The sequence below is a fragment of the Vicia villosa genome, linkage group LG4 (assembly GCF_029867415.1).
Source record: "Vicia villosa cultivar HV-30 ecotype Madison, WI linkage group LG4, Vvil1.0, whole genome shotgun sequence".
NCBI classification, from domain to species: domain Eukaryota; kingdom Viridiplantae; phylum Streptophyta; class Magnoliopsida; order Fabales; family Fabaceae; genus Vicia; species Vicia villosa.
The window spans coordinates 156,146,259-156,156,135 of NC_081183.1; positions in this window are offsets into that span (position 1 = coordinate 156,146,259).

Here is a 9,877-nt window from a genome sequence, read left to right on the forward strand (position 1 = left end):
AACTTAAATGTCAAAATTAACCTAAAAAAATCTAATATTTTTTTATGAGATTATTTATTCTTTCAGTACCAAAAAAAAAAGACCAAAACGTGATTTTTTTATAGGCTTTTTATTATCTTAAAAAAAAAGAATAAAACTAAGTAAAAATTAAAATCTATCAATTAAGTGAAACAGGGAGGTGTAAAAATAAGAAATGATGGTGTGAAAAGCAGTCTGGGCGCATAGGCCCAATGGTTATGGCTCAGCAGCATTTTTTTTTGTTCATTTTCTTCATGGATATCAAAAATGGGGGTTGTGATGGGCTTCCGTGGGGTGAGAATACTGAGTTTCGGTGTGGAAGCCCAATCATGATCCAAATTCCATTGTTCAGATTTTATTATAGATTTTGTAATAAATAAATAAAAGTGAATTAAAACAAATAATAAAAAATAGAAAAGAAAGGGGGTTAGGTTTACCTATTGGGACGCATCGACTTCCTTCTTCAAAGAAAATTTCCTTTTCCTCCTTCATTCAATTGGCGACGGCGCGGTGGAGCAATTCCTCCTCTCCGACGAAGCAAACGTCAGCGCCGCCATGAACGGCGTCGTTCTCTCCTCACCCCTGAAGCGCGAAGGCGACGGCTGAGAATCCATCGTCTCTCCGATGAAACGGCGTCTCATACCACTGTGAGACAGGAAGAACTCGGCATTAACTCTCCTCTCAGTTCCGTTTCGTTTCACTATGACAAGTTCGGTGCTTCTTTGAATTTGACGAAACCGAGCGTAAAATCTGAATAAGTTCTCTCAAGAACTCAGGTACGTGTTTTTTGTTCTCTCATTCGCTTACTCTTCTTTGATTTCTTCTCCTTCCTTCTTCTATTCTCTGTGTGAATCGTTCGGAGTCGCTGTTGCGTATGAAATTGAGTACCGTTGTTCTTGAACACGGAGATGATGTGAAGATTGTTGATTGCAGTGTTAAAGCCGGAAGAGTGTTGATAAACAAAGAATTGAATAAAGCTGAGTTGTTGGAGAAGATTGAAGAAGAGATGAAGGTTGATTGTGAGATGGTGAAGATCGGAGAGTGGAATTGAAGAGAAGGTTGAAGATGGATGATTATGAGATTTTGAGAATCGGTGGTGAATCTAGAAAGAAAGATGAAGATTGATTATGGTTCTAGAAGTTTGATTGAAGGTAATTAGAGTTGAAGGTGAAGGAGAAGATGAAGTGATTGAGAGTGATTGAGATAGAGGTGATGAATGGGTGGTGTCGAGAGTTTGGTGAAAATGGTGGAGAGCTTCAAATGTGAATGATGCTGGTGATATATAGAGGTGAGTTTTCTTATGATTTTCTGTTATCTCTCACCACTCTGCTTCCTTTTTTTCTGTTCTCTGAATTTCTGTTAACTCTGTTAGTTAGTTATGGTAGTTGTGATTCTGTTGTGGGTTAGTTGCAGGTGGTTACATTCTGTTATGAAGCGGTTAGAGGTTGTTGGAATTCAGTTAGGTGGTTTTTGGTTAGTTTTTGAATCTGTTTTTTCTGTTATGCAATTGGTTGGTTCTGTTATGATAAGCTAACTGATTTTGTTAGTTGTTAGGATGGGTTCTGAAAGTTAGTTAGTGAGTTCTGTTATGTGAAGGTTATAACTGGTTTAACAGTTAGGTTGGTTGAGTTTGGTAGTTAGAAATTTGTTATCAAATTATTAGTGAAGTTATGGTTAGAAATAGGTTGAAGGAAAGCTGGTTAGTTGTAGTTTGATTTTCCGCAGAGTGTATGTAGAACTGCGGGGTTGGTTTTTATTTAGTGTGATATGCAGGGACTGAATATGATGGTGTTTTGATACCTAGTGAAAGGTTATAGGTTTGACAATTAGGAATTGTTTGCTGTTTTTTTTTTTGTAGATGTGAGTGTTTATGGTCTATATTTTGAGAAGATAACAAGCTGTTTTGATTGCAAACTGCAGGTTTAGATATGGAGATATAACCGAAACGGATACGTGTGGTATAATGCAAGGGTGGCTGTTTTTGAATGTTTTCTGAACTGGTACAGGGCTTTAGGATGGTGTAAACTGAATGTGGTTATGTGTGACTGAACTAGTTTGATGATGTTAATTTTGATGTGCAGAATGGTGAAATTGTTTTGGTATATGTGGTTAGTAGCAGAGGTGCAGCTAGGTAGATTTAGAATGGTTATTTTTTGGGGAGGCAGGATCAATGACTTGTTTGTAGGACTGATATTGAACTGATGTGGATAAATATACTGACTTGTTCAAACTTGTGACAGGTATGACGCATATTCGTGGAGGTCCTCTTGGCCAAGCATAGCTTTTGAAGTCAAGTATGTCAAGCGAAGTTCAAACGGAAGCCACGCGAAGATATGATGAAACCAAAAATATTGGAGGGGGATATGCATACTGACAGTGGGTTGCTTTGTTTAACCAAAATGAAGCAATTATTTTTGTAATTCTTATGTAAATCCTTTTTTGCAATCTTGGACTTGAAATGGTTTTTTTTGAATTCATGATGAAATGGGTGATGTCTAGAGATTAGAAACAAAGCCCAAGATATTTTTATGTATTTTTTGTAATAGGCTTTGACTTTAGGAATGGTGTGATGTGTTAGACTTATGAATGGATTTTGTATGGATGTGACTGAATGGAGACTCTTGAACCTCTTTGTAATCTTGTATGAGTTTGAATGGGCTCTTGAATGAACTTGAATTTAGTAAAGGAATTTGAAATGAGTGCATGTGATATAGGTCTTCGAATCATAAATGAACTTCAATCTCCTTTGCCAACCAATGACTCGTGAAATGAATGGAACTTGAATTAATGGTGAATGCTTGCAAGAACATTGTGATGAACCTTAATCTTGTAATTTGCATCCCAAACAATCCCACGCGACTACTTAAGAATTTTCCACTTGCTTCAATTATCTTTGAACATAAATCCTCCTCAAATCTTAATGAATAAAACTCCGACCAACTTGCAACTTCAACGGACCCATCTCAGTTCAAATAACCAACCCAAATCATACTTGTGTGTTGAGCCACACGTATTAGAAAGAAGGATGCCTTGTGCTTGAAACAATCTTATCATACACAAGTTCTTAAGGAAACTCTCATACGAAAACCAAGATTGAGAAGTAGAAAGGGAGATGGTCAATGTAGTTGTGCGATCAACCTTAATCCCATGATCTTCAGTTGAAATCCACGCCAAGCTCAAACACAACAGATGAAAACCCTTGTTGGTAAACCATAGGGGGATAAACCCTATCCAACTCCTCACTACTTGAAGAACCAAAAGAACCATATTTTATTTGTCAGGCACGCAACACTCTGAGCTTCCAAAATCATTGGTCCTAGTGCCCTGTTATTGATTAATGAATGCATGATGAGTTAGATGACCTAATGGAAGGTATGTACATGAATGCAAAGTCTAAGCCAGTTAGAAATAAAGGGGTAGGACAAATTTGGGGTATGACAGCTGCCCCTATTTAATCGTCTTAAACCTGAAGGTGAGATTGGAGCTAGCCTTTCGAACATTCGAGGTGGAAGAAGATTAAATATCAAAGTACCAGAAATTTGTCCTGAGGAGAAGATGGTGTAAGTGTTATCCTTATTTTTGTTTTGATATCTGCTGGGGAAAGAGAAATTTTTGTTTTTCTGATGGAAATATTTACAGTGAGCAATCGGAAGAAGGGTGATAGCTTGTAACGTGGCCTGAGGTGCCAATACCAGGTTCTCAGTGGAAATGTTCACTACATGGAGGTGATTGGGAGAGAAGTAGGTTTGACAGAAAGATAAAGTGGCACAGACAATTGTTTTTGCGGGAAATACAGACGAGTATCGAAAGAGTGACACATACGGGCATCGAGAGAAAATACAGACGAGTACACAAAGGGTGACACATACGAGCATCAAAAGAAGGTACAGACGAGTACAAAAAGAGATACAGACGAGCATCAAAAGAGATACAGACGAGCATCAAAAGAGATACAGACGAGCATCAAAAGGAGATACAGACGAGCATCAAAAGAGACACAGACGAGCATCAAAAGAGACACAGACGAGCATCAAAAGGAGATACAGACGAGCATCAAAAGAGACACAGACGAGCATCAAAAGAGACACAGACGAGCATCAAAAGAGATGCAGACGAGCATCAAAGGAGATACAGACGAGCATCAAAAGAGATACAGACGAGCATCAAAAGAGATACAGACGAGCATCAAAAGAGATGCAGACGAGCATCAAAGGAGATGCAGACGAGCATCAAAGGAGATGCAGACGAGCATCAAAGGAGATACAGACGAGCATCAAAAGAGACACAGACGAGCATCAAAAGGAGATACAGACGAGCATCAAAAGAGACACAGACGAGCATCAAAAGAGACACAGACGAGCATCAAAAGAGATGCAGACGAGCATCAAAGGAGATACAGACGAGCATCAAAAGAGATACAGACGAGCATCAAAAGAGATACAGACGAGCATCAAAAGAGATGCAGACGAGCATCAAAGGAGATGCAGACGAGCATCAAAGGAGATGCAGACGAGCATCAAAGGAGATACAGACGAGCATCAAAAGAGATACAGACGAGCATCAAAAGAGATACAGACGAGCATCAAGAGAGATGCAGACGAGCATCAAAGGAGATGCAGACGAGCATCAAAGGAGATACAGACGAGCATCAAAAGAGATACAGACGAGCATCAAAAGAGATACAGACGAGCATCAAAAGAGATGCAGACGAGCATCAAAGGAGATGCAGACGAGCATCAAAGGAGATGCAGACGAGCATCAAAAGAGACACAGACGAGCATCAAAAGAGATGCAGACGAGCATCAAAGGAGATACAGACGAGCATCAAAAGAGATACAGACGAGCATCAAAAGAGATACAGACGAGCATCAAAAGGAGATACAGACGAGCATCAAAAGAGACACAGACGAGCATCAAAAGAGACACAGACGAGTGTTTGAGGAGTTTGGTAGATTGAATTACTGGGGATTGGGATACCAGGTATCGACACCATGGCTGGAAGAGATTTGTAATGGAGTAGCAGATATCAATTGGAGTTTGTAAGGACATTTTTCTGTGGGGAAGTATCGTCGTCTTGATTGAGTGGTGATTTGTATTATCTGGCTTATGCTTTGTATGCATGTATGGATTTTTTATGGCGTAATGCTCCATTTTGATGGATATGCTACGCTTTTGAGGATGCAATGTTATATGCAATGAATACTATATGCAGGATGCCAAATAAAGGCATTAGTGGGGTAAACACCAGGGAGAATACCCTTGGCGTTAAGGACTATGTGGGGGTGTCAATAGATATTGAACTTTGATTTGTAAGATACACTTTTCTTTGACTTGAAGAATGATTTCGGACTTCTCACCATGTGCCACTGCTTGGAGGATTTTCAGCTTAAGGAGATTCCCTTGATTCACCATGTTAGGGGATGAGGAATCCAGATAAGGAGCCTTGATTAGGGAAGTAGGACAACTCCTAGGAGAAATAAACTCCTATGCTTGAGGAATGGAACAAACTCTTGGGAGAAATAAACTCCATGCTTGGGGAGAGACCAAGATTCTAGGAGAAATAGACTCCTATGGTCATGGAGCGACAAAAAACTCAGAATCGTGCCCCAAGCTTTGTGACTTATGGAGGAATTTGCCCCAATGGATCTTTGGAGAGATTTGTCAAATCTCGACGTAACTGCCCCAGGTTGGTTGAATTTGAGAGAGATTCCTCGACTCAATTGCTCCAGCTATGCCAAATTTGAGAGGTCAAACCTCGATTCAATTGCCCCTGATTAGGTACATCTTACTAGAATCATCAAGCTTTCTTTGTTTTGAAGTCAAACAGACCTGGAAACAACTTTACCACGCTCAACGGAGTCTTCAAACTCTTCCCCTCAGGGTAATCAAAGAAAGCATTGACTGTTCATGCCCAACGGAGTTCTTTGGATAACTTGCCCCTTGATTGTCAACATTTGAGGTGATTAGCTTTTCCTCCTCGGAGTTCTCAAGTCTCTTGTACTTTGACATGATCAAGTTACTCACTGATTCTCATCGTGGTAACTTCCTTGACGTTAAGCACATGTTTTGTATGCAAAAGAATGTTAATTCTAAGAATGATAATTCTAATGCAAAGCCTATGTTAGTCTTGAAGTTTTAAAACTTTTTTATGAAATGAGGTTGCGACTTCTTGTGACTGAATCACTAGTTGACACAACCTCGATTTTTGCATATAGAAGATAAAGCAAGCATACGATACCAACATGGAAATGAGTCTCGCTTCATTGGGAGTCAGTTAAACGCTATCTCATAGGAGTGTGCTTTCAAAATAACCCTACTTCAATTAGGACTTTTGAGGGTTGTAACTTGGCCAGGTTCACGGTTTTCAGAAAACAAAGGATTTTAGGCTCAAAATTATTTGGTACCCACCCCCTTCGTGATGTTCTCCATTCCTAGGTTCAATTAACTCGACATGAGTGTTCATTCCTCACAAGGAATTTGGGATGGTTGAGGAATCAATGAGGTTTTTTGGACATGGCAGTCACTTCATCTTGCATTTTTGGTGTCTGATCACACGACTTTGTTCTTTTGATAAGGATTTTTATTTTGTAATCCTTATTTTTCGCTTTTGCTTTGCTTTTTCCTCTTTTATTTCCCTAACTTTTGCCTGGACAAATTCTTTTGAATTTTATTTTGGGGTCCAGCGGGATGCCCTAACTTTTGCCTAAGTCACTTGTTTTCAAGTTGTTGACTTAGCGGGCTCTTCTTTTTCTCTTTTTTTTTTGAACAAGGTTGTGTGATCTTAAATCTCTGATTTGTTGAAAGTGATTGCGACCGCCTGAGTCCTTGATTGATGAGGAATAACCATTGTGGTTTTGATCATTTTTTTGGGATCTTTTGACGGAATAAAGATAACCATTGCGGTTTTGACATTCCTCAACCTTTTGAAGGGTAACCATTGTTGTATCCTTAGATGCACACCCTTTTGGTGAGTTTTGAACACTCGATCAAGTTAAATGAACACTACCCTGCCCCAAGGTTAAAATAAGGGTTTTTTATGATTAGAAAAGAAACTCCTACTTCAAGTCTCAAAGGGGTTAACGAGGGTCTATCTCCCTTATATCTCCGGTGTTTGGGGATTTGAAACAATGCCTGTACATCCTCAGTAGGGTTTTATTCGAAAACACACAATTGGAGATTTTTCATTTTATTTCATCATTCTCCCTCAGTTTTTTTTGTCTAAGCAAACAATTAGTAAAGTTGGTATCGTAATGCCAAAACATTTTATGAGTGATAACGAATGGATTACTTCAAGACAAACATAGACAATGTATTATGATTTTCATTCAGAAATTAACAAGTTTTTACATGCTAGCAATGCTTAAACAAACAATGAAATGTTACAAATGAGAATGCAATAACGAAACTAAATGGATGCCATTGTTGAGGAGACTTGACTCCGTCTGGACTTATTGATCTTGAACACTTCTTGCAGTTTTGAGACCTCATAGGAACTTCAACTTATGCATGAACCTCACAATCTTCAGTTGAATGACTTTTGTGCTCCAGCAGGGTAGTCAATTAGTATTATCATGTGTTCCTTCCAAACACTTCAGATTACTTTAGAGGAAAACTCCAACGAAGTCGCCCAAAAGTTGTCAATTTTGCCTTACTTTAGGGATTCGAGCAATGCGGGTGGTGCAATGCTCAGGATAAGAGTACGTCTTGCTTATCCCTCGTGCGGGAGCCCCAAGCAACTTGCTAGAGTAGTAATCTCCATCCTAAATGGAAAGAATCTTGTATGATCATCACCTCAAGAGATACTTGTGGTGAAGAAGACCCAATACTAGAATCTTAACCAATTGTGATTCCAACAAACAAGGAAACGAATGAGTACAAGGCAATAGAATCACGTCAATTTTGTTTCTCATATTCTTCTTGTCTCTGTTAACTAGCAAGGCCACTGAGAAGGAGATCCTGAGAAAAGGCAACTGATATATGAAGTAGAACCTTGAGAATGAGAAGCATTGTGAAGAACACTCTTGATTATCACACGGAAGAAGATTCTGACGAAGTCATCCAGGAATTTGTAATGCTTTAGGGATTCGAGCAATGCGAATGATGCAATGCTCAAGATAAGAGTGCGTCTTGCTTATCCCTCGTGCGGGAGCCCCAAGCAACTTCCACACATGCACAAGGTATGATTACCATTTTAGCTTCAATATCCATCATTAGGAGTGAGAGTGGATGATCCTTGCATTTCTTGATATCAGGCATTAGGCACAAACCAATAACATCTGAATCAGCGGAGTCACGACTTTTTATGGATTCCAAACTTTCTTCCAAGAGGTAAAACCTTTTGTCAATTTGAATAATTGGGAACTTGAAGACTTCAATTTCCAATGGTGGATTTCCTCCTTAACAGTGATAGGAATCTCAGCAATACTTCAGAAATTCTGATTCATAGGACCTTCTCTTGAGGTGAGTTTAACATTCCATTAGGCCTCTGAGGAACATGTCTCAATTCTTCTTGTCAAAGAGAAAAGGCTTGAATAACCTCCATACACTGATTCATGTCAGTCTCCATTTATGTTCTCATCTCACTCAAAAACCTCACGGAGTTGTTCCAAAGCTAACTTTCAAGCACATAACGGTGAGAAGTCAAATCTGTTGTTGATGTCAAAGTCCGAATAGAAAGGGCTCCATAAGCTTTGAAAGAGCCATGAAATGCATGATAGTATGAATGCATGTTTCATTCATGAGAGATCCTAAAGCTTTTTTACACTTTCCTTTTTCTTTTTCCTTTTGGGAATCCAAGTCTTTTTTTTTTGTATAGAATATCTTTTCTTTCTTTTTTTTTTATTTTTCTATTTCCTTTTTCCTTTTTCTCTTTTTTTTTGGAAATAGACTTTTAGGATCCCCCATAAATGAAGTGGATAAAGAAATGATGTTATGCGATGCAACAACATGGGGTCAACGGTCCACATAATCTTAGTAACCACTGTACAATCCTCTGAATAACTGATATAGATCAGATGTCATGAGATCAAAGGTCCGACACCTTTTTGAATACCAGGAGAACCAATAGTCACCAACAGTACCTGTCATGTATATCCCTCCCCACTCACAGGTGAATCTAGGTCAGGGTAGGTCAAAAAAGCCAACAGAGGATTGAAAGTAGGCGTAATCATACGATATTGCCTCTTTCAACCAAGCTCTGTCCGTGGATACATGATCGGATCAATCAGACATACGTCTTCTGTCCGTCATGGCCACTCTATTCCTAGTTCCTAAGGTATCACTCATGGCCTGGGTATTGGGCCTTTTACCTCATAGAACATCCCACCCAACCTGCAAAACAGAACAGAAGACCCCAAGGAACACAGAATATAATCCATATGCATGATGTGCAAACAGAAATAAACATGATATGCAAGCAGAAAAATAAACATGCAAACATATATACAAGGTATAGACATAAAAACAAATAAACACCCAGTAAATAAACAAACAAACGCAGGCTAGGATCGACTCGCTATGGATGGACCAGCAACAGGTCTAGCAACGTCCCCAGCAGAGTCGCCAGCTGTCGCACGCTCGCGAAATGATGAACAGAGTCGCCACCAATATATTTATCCCATAAGGGAAAGGAATATCAGAAAACCTAACAAAGGAAGGAACAAGGTCTTGCGACCAGAGAATCAAGGTACGGGAGTCGGTTACGCAAGGGGAAGGTATTAGCACCCCTCGCGCCCATCGTACTCGATGGTATCCACCTATGTTTGTTTCTATCTAAAGGGTGTATAACTATGTCTATGCCTAAATGCGAAATGAATGCAAAATGTAGGGAAAATAAAGAATTGTACTCGCACGGGCCCTA